The sequence below is a fragment of the Cupressus sempervirens genome, chromosome 5, assembly GCF_028749045.1.
Source record: "Cupressus sempervirens isolate cs-2001-9-10 chromosome 5, ASM2874904v1, whole genome shotgun sequence".
NCBI lineage: Eukaryota > Viridiplantae > Streptophyta > Pinopsida > Cupressales > Cupressaceae > Cupressus > Cupressus sempervirens.
In genome coordinates, this window is record NC_143122.1 from 336829193 (window position 1) to 336841640 (window position 12448).

Sequence of the window (12448 nt, forward strand, 5' to 3'; positions counted from 1 at the left end):
TCCATCTCAGTCTAGCTAGCCCCATTTATTTTTCCTCAATTCATTCAGTGGGTCCACATCTTCAGTTTGATTGGCACATTGTGGTCAAAATATAAGTTTCTAGCTCCTTTGGTCAGCTAGAAATCTAAGTATGGGTTGGGCCCTCAACATTTGATTTTGGCTTTCAAAAGCGTGTGTCTTTCAAGACACTTGATATGTGAGCATTGGGGCTTATAAATGAATATGAGGTGTCCTCCACCACCAATGTGGGATTAATCACTTGATTTCCTTCTCTATTATAGCTTTGCTCCTCTGCAACAAGAGATGATCAAAGGAACCCTTCAATATTTCTATGAGTAAACCTCTACTCTAAACAACTTTCTACCGCTGAGGCATCTTATTTTCTATCAAACCAATTAGACATATTGTCGATACATCTAAACTTTGTGCATGCCATGATTATTGGTAGCATTATGTGGAAAATTAAAACTTTGGATTTATTCACAGAGTGGATAGTGTGCGTGGGAATAAAGGAAATGAATATCAAAACTTCAAAAATAATTAGGCCAAATCATAGAAGTACATTGAGCAGATAAAAGACAAAACATAGATGTTTAGGTCCTCCTACATCCATTTTTGTTTCCTCTATTTTAAAAGTATTATCTCCCTTCTCATGAATGTAACTCTTTGGAACCATTTTGTTATTACCACAAATACAAACAACACTAGGCATTTTAGTTTGTTCAACTTGATGCAACATCTATGTTGTGAGAAAATGATGTGCAATGCTAGAAATCTACTCGCGCATTAAACTTCAAGGAACTCAATTTTCTTTTAAAATTTGGAAAACTTGAACCCCAAAATAGAACAATCACAGGAGAAAAAGGAGAACAAAGCTTAAGTGACAAGAAAATTGATGGCTTCTATGTAAGTATGTGTATTACACAAAAGATGGCACACTCAAATTTTCTTGACTAGTTTTCACCACACCGATATGTTCAAGATGATCCTCATGATGGTATCTCTTATAAGCTAACCTTTTCATCCATGTATGGCAATCCTTTTGCAAACTTAAAACAATATACTTATTTATTTGTGTGCCTGTGGGAAGACTATTATAAGAGGTAAGAACTAATAGGGTTCCCTCTACAATCATTGGGATCCTTTTGGGAACTACAAGTCACAAAATTGAAGATAGTTGAAACATCTTTTAGGAGGATAAAAATTATCCTACTGATAAAAACCACAAAACACTTTCTCACTTAATGATATATGGCATCATGTTTCATGGGATAAGACAATCACTGAAATGAATGCTAGTAGAAGCTGGTCTTATAACATTCCTAGTATGTTTAGTTGTCTTCCCTTATTTCTAACAGTGTGGACATAATTCCTACATCAATTTCACGATAAATTTCTTTATATGATCCCTATAAATAATCAAATTCTGAATCTAGTTCTTCATTGTCCATCCTACTCAAGATTTTTGTAGACAACATCAGCATTTGTTTTCTTGCAAAGCCTCTTTGTCATGTTGGCTTTTGGTTCTTCATTAAACCTCTTTCTTTGCTTGCATTATAGTTCAGAATGTGGAACCCCACACATCCATTTAGTGTTGCATGAAAATAAGCATACATCAAGACCTTATAAAGATCAGTGTCATTATAATCATTTCTTTTAAAGGATCCTTAATTTTCCTTGAATTCTATTAATCCTAGTGGAATTACTCGGGCCCCAAAGTGGGTGTGGCTAAAAAAAAATTCATTTTCAAACAACTGATATTACACACTAATTTGCTAATCACCTAACACTAATTTAAAACAAATTCAACCACTGGAAAGTTATTTTTAGCTTTTTTCACCCTCTTTTGCAACTTGTCCATTTCATATCAAGGGGTCCTTTGACTGGCTTTAAAAATTAATAAAAACGCCTAACTAGGCCCTAAGATCTGATACACTACTTCTTTGTTCCACATTATCATACCCTATCAAATCTCATCTCATGACGAATTCTCATCAAAAGATATTGACTGTCAAAGTTTTCCTCTCACAACTGCGCACAAGAAAACATGTCAGGAAACCATAAAATGCATTTGAATTTGGCTTTGAAAACAAGACAAAGTGACACTTGGGGAGACAAAAATTGGGTGGTTGGTTTACTATCATGAGGACAATATAAATCTATTATTAGGGATCGTGAAAAGTCATAGGACACATTTGGTGAGCAGTCAAAGTGGGCTACTCATTTGTAGAATTGGAAACACTGGTAGAAAGGCATTTTTTGCAAATAGAATGGACTTTAGAAAGTGTGTAGATGGATTCGTCAAGGCTTGCAAACTGGCACACTTAAAGAATTTTTAGAGTAGAACGCAATAGTATAATCCATGAAATCTCAGCAATCATGGATTCAAAGTTATGCAATCTCAGCAATCATGGATTCAAAGTTATGACATCCCAAATAGGGGTACTAACCAATCTATACTTCTTGACACCAGTAAAACATCATAAATTGCATTTCGAATCATATTCAAAAACTTATCAAACGAATTTTTCATAAGCTCAAAATTGAAACATATTAATTGTTTGACCTCTAGAATGCAATTCAAAAGGAATTTTTTCATTTCGATCAACTGGGTCAAAACTATAACAAGTCAAATAGGGCCTCCCAGAATTTTGAATAGTTTGCATTAGGATGACAACAATAAATGATCCAATTTGAGGGATTCAAAACCTAGTGAAACATGTCAAAATGACTCAAAATATAAAACATAGGTTCTTTGATATAGGTACCAAAGACTCCAAAAGTTGAAAGTCATGAAACATTACTGGGTGCAAGATATTCAATTACAAACTAGGCCTCATGCTACTATTTGACACTTGGCGAAAAAGAAGATTTGGACATTGCTCAAAATGAAACTTCATGGAATAATTTAGAATGGCAACTTGTCTTCATGGGATGATAGAATATGTTAAATGCAAGGTATTTGAAACATTAAACACCTCTTAGGCCTCAAATGAATAGGCGGGTAGACATGCATTAAAAAGTTCTTATAGGGCTTGATTTTTTGAATGGTACTCAAAATCAGGGATTCAATTTTGAGTCCCAACAGTACACTCTATTAAGCATTTGGATAGTGACATCGATAGCTTTAGACTATGGAGGAAAAATATGTGTGCTTTGTATTCTAATGGACTATCTTATACAGAGGTCCATCAAGTCAAATAAAATAAAGGACATTTTAAAAGATATTTTTTAAACCCTAAGACAGGTCTTGAGGTTAGTGTGAAGAAGCCTCATATTTCTATTAGATGGTGCATGCATCTACATATATTGGTGCACTTTTGGGAGTGGTGGTGGATGGTATTTGACCACCCACAACATGCTAATCATGAGGTGCCCATGTACTTCTGTAGGAAACTATGGGCAAAGTTTGAATTGGGTTTGAAACCCAATTATTATGATAATAGAGCATTTTAGGGAGTTGGTGGAGGGATTCCTTGGGATAGGCTTCTTGTACCACTTCCTACAATAGGTGTCCCAAGGCCTCTCCATCATCAAGTAGTGTCATCTTCTCTTACTTCATTGAGTGCCCTTTCAGGAATTTAGCAGAGCAGTGGATGTAGGCGGGACATATTCATGCACATCAACAAATTTTTACTAGTTGTGGAGGTATATGAAGAGACCCACAGGGTGATGAAAATGTAGTATAGGATGACCATGATGCTGAGGGTGTTGGTATTGATGATCAGGTGTATTCTTCTCATGGTTGTTGTAGTGATGAGATTGATGTTCAATCATTTTTTGATCTTCTTTGTCGAGAGGGAGACAGTTAGGAGTAGCAGATAAAATATAATTTTAAATTTATAAAGTACATAATTATTTACTTTCTACATATATGCATGTAATTGTATAATTAACCATATTAATGTATGTTGCTTTTTAATTAACAGAGGATTGATGATATTGTTCCTCCCAGGAGGCAGTATAGTCTTTTTTCAAGACCTTCAGATGTTGGCATCCCTCATACAATATGCACTTTGAATTACACTATAAATAATGTACATTGGAACTCTAATTTGATAACACGTGCCCATATATTATTTTTATCTTATTTTGTAGGGATTTTTGTCTATTACATAGTTCGATGCTTATACATGTCTTGATCCATCAACGAGTGAGGCACATTCTCAAATACCTATGATATGAACTAAATTTGAAGACAAATAATTTGTACTATTTTTATGTACACATTGTTATTGAATTATCTTCAACTTTTTTCATGTACAATAATGTATTTTAGTTTATGAACATGACATGGATCGTACTTATCCATATAGGCCCCAGTATAGTCCAATTTTGACTCCTTCATCTTTTGGCCATTTGAGATATGTTGATGATCATCTAGACACATCTATGGCATTGGCTACTACTCAAGTATGATATATATGTTTTAATTTCAAAAACATATAGTATATATTATGTGCCTTTTAATTTATGTACTTTGTAATTCATGTTTATATAATGTTGACATAAGGTTTATGTATCCATGATTTTAGGACTATGTGGCCATGAGTGTTATTGAGACTATAGGACTAAGCCATATGGAGCTACAGGCATAATCTTTTCATGCCAGTGCTGCGATTATATACACATAGTTCATTATGATCTAAGTTATCAAATTTTAAAAAATTATGTATTCTAAGTTACATGACCTCACCACTACCACATTTGGTAGCTTTGATAGTGCATCTTCTCCTATTATAGAGGGACACCTATCTCAGGTGGTATTATTATTAATAAATAATAAATATTTAATTTATTTACAAGCTAGATATTGATATCCATTTCAATTAAGCATGTACATATTGTCTTTTTAGGATGTGACATAAGATGTCCAACATGATGAGACACATCATGTTACATAGGATGATCCATGTGAGTCCTCATCATGTGGAGTAAAGAGTATTGCAGATTAGATAGATTATGTCTTTTGGAACCTTTAGATTGTGTTTTTACTACATATATTGTTTATTCTAATATAGTTTGTAAATTACAATAGTTAGCTGTATTATACGTATTATATGTTATATATTTTATGACTTCTTATCGTGCTAGTGTATGTAATATAAATGATTATGTTATCATGTTGTAAGTATAAACCATTTTCTTTATTGTGACATTTTTATTCATGTTATGACATATTTTGTTAGCATATGTTGCATGAACAATAATTTTAATAATTTTAATTAAATACAGGAACATTAATTTAAACGTATTTGAATGTAAAAGTAATAGAAATATATAGGAGGTAATTACATTAATTGATAGAGAATTTTTAATATCAAGTGCACACCTTTAACTTTCAAATAGAAGTGAACTCCTATATTTTACACAACTAAAATCATATAAATTTAAAACAAGTGAAGTCATATACATGTAACACTATGTGGAGGACATAAATAGAAATGCACTCCTATTTTAAAATGTTTACAACATGTTTTGATTCAAAAATAAGTAATTGGTTCAACACATTTCTTCAAATTAGGTCTTGCAAAATAAGATTTTAAAACAAAAACATGTGTTAATAAAAGCATGAATGTAATAAGAGCTATCTATATTATGTAAATACATGTAATGTATATACTCACTATGTGTAATTGCACAAGATGTTGATGTTCAATCCACCTTAAGCTTTTAAATTGACATAAATTATAATTGATAACTAAATAAGAGGTATATATATAAGTTCTCTAATTTTCTATTGAAAACACATACACACATTTAAATTATATAACTACATATATAAAAGGAGCACGATAAAGAAAAACTTACATGTGTTTTATTTAAATGTAGTCATCCCATTGTACCATCTGCATCCTTTCTATTTTGCAATGCATCTATGATTATCACATGCTCATCCATTGAAATTGTCCATAATCCCTTATTGGGGGATCTCCCTTTGTATCTTTCTAATTTGATATTGATTGGCAAAACCAAATGAGAATATTGTAAAATATTCTTTCCTAATTGGTGGTCTTCAAATGTTGGTAAGGCATTTCTTCTTATTAGGTATGTACGTAGCCAGGTGCCAACTACAATGATAGACCTAATTGGATACTTGAAACCATCATCTACTTGATGACATCATTTTTTTCTTAGATTCCATACATCTAGCTAACCAATACTCAGTATGTTCATCATAGATCTAATTAGCAGGTACACTTTCTCCCTCAACACACTTACTCCCTGAGCAGTCTCTCCATACTTCTTAGTATACTTTCTCCCTCTTTAACAACAATACCAAAGATTTGTCATCTTAATATGAAGATATAAATATTTTTAATTTCTCCCTAACTCACCTTGTTTGTGACTAATTTGTAGTTCCATCTCTTTATTTACTTCAGGTGGTTCCTAAAGTAAGATCCACTGCATTAATGTTTAACATATGCAATCATCTTGTTTGATGCAGGGCACTCCTCATGCTTCTTAGATAGCCTTTGATAGGGATGTCACCCCTATTTCACCTCTTAGATAATCATGAGCATCCTTAGTTAATGCTTTTGTGAAGATATCAGCAATTGTTTCTTTGGTTTTGGCATATTTCATCTTCACCTTGTTATCTCGAACTAATTCTCTCAAGTAATGATACTTGATTGCAATGTGCTTAGTCTTTCTATGCAACACATAATTCTTTGATATATTTATAGAACTTGTATTATCACAATAAAGTATCATAGGTTAAATAATTTCCTCCATGCCTTTGAGTATCCATTTGATCCATACAATGTTTGTACAATTTACTAAAGTGGAAACATATTCAAATTCAACAATAGATTGAGAAATGCACTTTTGTTTCTTTCTAGTCTATGTAACTAGCCATTTTCCTAAGAAAAATCCTCCTCCACTTGTGCTCTTCCTGTCATCAATATTTCCAGCCCAATAAACATCAATATAGGCTCACAATAAAAATTTCTCATTTTTCTTGTAGTATAGACCATACTCCTTTGTTCTTTTTAGATATCTCATTAGTCTCTTTACTATCATCAAGTGATTCTCAATGGGATTAGCAAAGAATCTTGTAACTATCCCTATAGATAATGCAATATCAGGTCTACTATGTATTATATATTGTAATTTACCAATCATAGCCCTATATAATATTTGATTCACCTCAGTGAAATCATCATTCTTTGACAATTTATGTCCTATCACCATAGGTGTGTTTACTAGCTTGGAATTTTCCAATCCAAAAGTTTTCAGTATCTCCTTAACATACTTTGATTGAGTGATGTATATACCATATTTCATCTAATGTACTTTCAAACTCATAAAGAGCTTGATCTCTCCGAACATACACATCTCAAATTCTTGTTTCATTTCATTTGCAAAAGCATTACATAAAGTGTCTTGACCTCCAAATATGATATCATCAACAAAAATTTCAAATAAAAAAATACCTTTACCTTTCTCTATCTTCAAGTATAAATTGTTGTTATCATCAGTCCTCTCGAATCCAATCTTTACAAGATAATTATGAAGTCTCTCATACGACGCTCTTGGTGCTTGCTTCAAACAATAATGATATTTGTGTAGTCTACATACCATGTTTTTGTTGTTAGCATCAACAAATCCTTCTAGCTATTCTATGTAAACCTCTTCCTCCAATATATCATTCAGAAATGTAGATTTAACATCCATTCAATAAAATTTGAAACCTTTGTATGCAGACTAAGAAAGAAGAGTTCTTATTCCTTCCAATCTTGCAATAGGAGCCAATGTCTCTCTATAGTATATCACTTCTTTGTGTGCATATGCTTTACAAACTAATCTTGCCTTATTCCATATGACTTCACCATTTTCATCTAAATTATTTTTGTATACCCGCTTGGTACCAATCACATTTTTTTCTTCTTGTCTAGGAACTAAAGTCCATTTCTTATTTTTCTCAATTTGTTCGATCCCTTATTCCATGGCTTTACTCTAGTCCAAATCTTCTAAGGAATCATTTACTAACTTGGGTTCTCTCATGTTTAGCAAACATGTGCCATTTCTTAACATGTTCCTTTTCATTGGTCTAGCATCTTTATCACCAATAATTTGTGCAGTAGGATGATGTCTTTTGACACACTTAGACAATCTTAGTTTGGCTCTGGCTTCTACATTTGCTCTCTCAAGTTTTGAATCACTATGTACCTCTCTATCAGGTAGTTCAACATCTCTTTCATAGACACTAAATTTAGAATTAGAATGTGCTTCAACACCTAAATGTATCTTGGTTCTTGAATGCAACTCAACACTCATAGTATTTGATTTGATAGTCACTAAAGCTTTCTATCAGTTTGGAACATGATTTACAACATCTTCTTTAGTAGGCATACCTTCATAAAAGTATACAAATGATTTGTATTCCTCTTTTTCCTTCATAGGTTCAGCCTCATACACTTCTATATATTCATCAAATTTCCCATTTTCATTTTCCACAACTTTTTAAGTGTTAGTATTTAAGCACTTATAAGCTCTAATTCTTGTGGAATAACCAATAAATATACCATCTTCACCGTTTTCATCTAGTGTACCATTCTTGAAATCTTTGAGAATGTAATACTTGCTTCCAAATACCTTAAAGTATTCTATATTTGGTGAGTATCCATACCATAGTTCAAAAGGTGTTGAATGAGTACCTCTCTTGAGTTGTCCATGGTTCAAGGTATAGATAGCTCTACTTACAAATTCTCTCTAGTATTTCAAAGCAACATTTTTCTCCATCATGAGTGTCCTAGCATAGTCCATTACAAATCTATTCTTCCTTTTAGCAATTCTATTTTTTGGAGGAGTTCTAGGAGCAGATGTTTGTCTTTTGATTCCTTTGTCATTAAAAAACATCACAAACTCATTTGATGTAAAATCTCCTCCTCTGTGAGATTTGAAACATTTCAAACTTATAACTATTTCTTTCTCAGCTCTTGCTAAGTACCACTTAAACATTTGGAAAGCATCATATTTCTATTTTAGAAACATAACTGACATCATTCTAGAATAATCATCAACAAGAAGCATAAATTACTTATCTCCTATTTACCATTGCACTTCAATTGGCCCACAGAAGTCAGTATGAACAATCTCTAATATTCCTTTAGAGGTATGAGTCTTACTCTTAAAACTTGATGTTGTCATTTTGCTTAACTAACATTCTTTGCAAATTATATTGTTAGGTTTTTTCAACTTAAAAAAAACCTCTGAATCTTCTCATGTTACTAATTATACTAACCAATTTTTAAAAATTAACATGACATAACCTATTGTGTCATAGCCACACATCATCAAATTCTACAACTAAACAGTGGCATCCTCTATATAAAGGTAGACTATATTACCTCTAGTTTGATCACATTTTCCAATCAATTTTCCATCAATATCATATCTCTTAGCAATTTTGTTCTCAACTTCAACCTTACAACCCAAATTATTTAGTTGTGACACACTCAACAAGTTATAGTTCATTCCTTCAACATAGTAAGCATTGTCACATAAAAAAAAATCTATGAGCTTGACGAAACCTTTTCCTCTTATGAGACATGGTGCATCATTACCAAACCTTACACTATTTCCATCATAATAATTCAAGGTAATGAACTTACTTTTATCTTCAATCATGTGATGTAAACACCCACTATCAATGATCTATTTGTCATTCTTGTTCACACAAGACACTAGTGTAGTTGCCTTATCTTCATCAGATTCATCCTTCATTGCAACATACACCACTTCATCATCCTGATCTTCAGATCCATCTTTTGATTCCTCTTTAGCAATGTAGCAAGACTTCTTCCCTTTGTCTTTGTATTCTTTGTGGTCTTCATCTCTTCTACCTTTGTACTTGTCACCACCTCTATAATTCTTCTTCTCTAGGCATCTAGCAGCAATATGACCAACCTCATTGCAATTGAAACACATGATAGGTAACTTACCTTTAAAATTTTCTTTACCTCTGTGAAATCTCCTTGCCAGTAGTGCTTCAAGTTGATCTACATCTTCATCGTCTATATCACTATCACTGGACACATATTTTAAATTTTTCTTCTTCTTCTCATTGGGGTCCTTCAATGACAACTTAGCTTTGAAAGTAGATTCAATATTTTTAGGTTTGTAATTATCAAAATTAGATAGCTCAAAAGTAGTGAGCCTACATACCAAACCATTAAAAATCAAATCATTCCTTGGTATACACCTTAATACTTGTATTGTAGAAAATCTAATAGCATAGATGGGAAACAATATTCTCAAAACTTTTCTTAATATAGTATCATCATCTATTTTTTTAGTAGCTCCTCTTATTTCATTAACAACATTTTTTATCCTAGAATAATATTAAGCAACATTCTCACTTTATTGCATTCTCATATCATCAAACTTACCTTTAAGATTTTTAGCTTCGGCTCTGAGAATATTTTTGTCACCTCCATAGATAGTGTGTAGAGCATCCCACATTTTCTTTACACTATCACAACCATTGATATCATAAAACTCAACATAGCTTAGGGAAGAGGCAATCTCCAACATTGCTTGGTTGTTTTCTTTCTTTTTTTTCAAATCTTTAGCAGTCAGGGCTCAAGCAAGATCAATATGCTCAAAAATAATGGTAGATTGTGTATGATCTCCAAGACCTCCTAGGTGTAGCTTCATCATACTTTTTCATGCAAGGAAGTTATCTCTATTAAGCTTGGCTACTTCTCTTTTTGACATAGTGATCTTTGTACTTCTAGTACCTCCAAACTAGTCCTCTTAAGAAGATGACTTTGATACTGATTATTGGAATTCTTTAGAATAACTGAGAGTGGGGTGAATCAATTATCCAAGGGATGGATGTACACTTATAAATTTTCACAACTTAGTGAACCCATAGCCATAAAACATTTTCATCATGCATGCATCCATTAAATTATGCAATCACTTAAACTTGTAGGTTAGTGTCAAATCAATTTGCAGAAATGTAAACATGAAACATAAAAAATTCAATAACACATTTGACACATTAATTTAACATTAAAATCTAATTTGGGAAAAACCACCAGTAACATGCTACTCATTCTCACTCTTCTAAAATAATGCCTTGTGAAAGGCCAACCATGTTAAAGGTTACAATACACACTGTCAAACGTGACCCGGTTAAAGGATTTCAATCACCATGTTAGGAGTGAGTCTTGTTAGAGGAATTTAGATCGTTCACTTGGAATGTCACTTGGTTAAAGGATTTACAAATGATTCTTAAAGGTCAACCTTAGTCCAACAGATTTACTCTAGACTGATACAATGATTAGAGAGTAACAGTAATGCCTGACTTAATAACAACTTACAACTTCATTTCTAGATTACAAATCTTTGTTTAACTCCTCCATTTTTCTTTGCTTTCACACTCTTTAGCTATAATAGCTTGTTCACCCTTTGAGCATTGATACCCTTAAGCCTTCTTTTTTTGTTTTCTAATGCAGTCTCTTCTCTTAGGTCATTAATGAAGCAAATACCCTAGACCCCTTGTCTTCCTTGGGTTCTCACACATCAAATCTTGCTTCTAACCAACCATCACTATAAATAGAGAATTAAGATATTTTTTAGTTCATCCTCCATCAATCATTTTAGGGTTAGGTTATCCTAGATAGAATTCAATTGAATCTACTACTCGAATGTTTAGTTTGATGCTTTTTACAATAGCATTTTGTATACCATTTTTTGATCCATCATGGGGATGAAAAAGGGAAAATGAAATCAAAGAAAAGAACATTACAACACCTAATCCATGTAATTGCCAAACCTATTCCATGTGAATGACACAAGTGTTCTTCGCATAAACCATTTATTTTGTCTCTTGATACCATTCCTAGCCAATATACTAATACAATTATATTTTTACATCTAATGATCTATCCATTCTTTCAAGTCTTATTGATATTCAAATTATGAAGCATTTGCATGGCAAAATATTCAAAGAACTCTAGATGCTACTTCAACCCACTATTTTGTAAATATACTAAACAAAGAATAATTATGAATATATTCTAATATTACTATAAATGTCTAACTAAATTAACATTAGAAAATTTAGTCACTTATAGGTATTTTTTATCACATTATTTTATTCATTTGTTTGACTATTTGGCCTTATAAACTTATTTTTTCTAGTATCTATTTCTTGCACTTCTATCTCATCTTTCTTCTTCAAAAATTTACTATGCACATAATCCGTTCTTTCAATCGCCTATGACTCCCAAGAATGTCTTCTATTTATACGCTTGAGCTTATGATGAGTACATATTTGGCTCATAATTGTTTTAAGCCTTTCTAAATTTCCATCTATTTGATTGATATATTTTTGTTATGGGTTATCTCATGGTATTATGTAAAGTATACTTAGACTTACACACCTATAAAGAAAATTAGTTACTTAACATTGAGAAAAATACCCTTTCAGAGT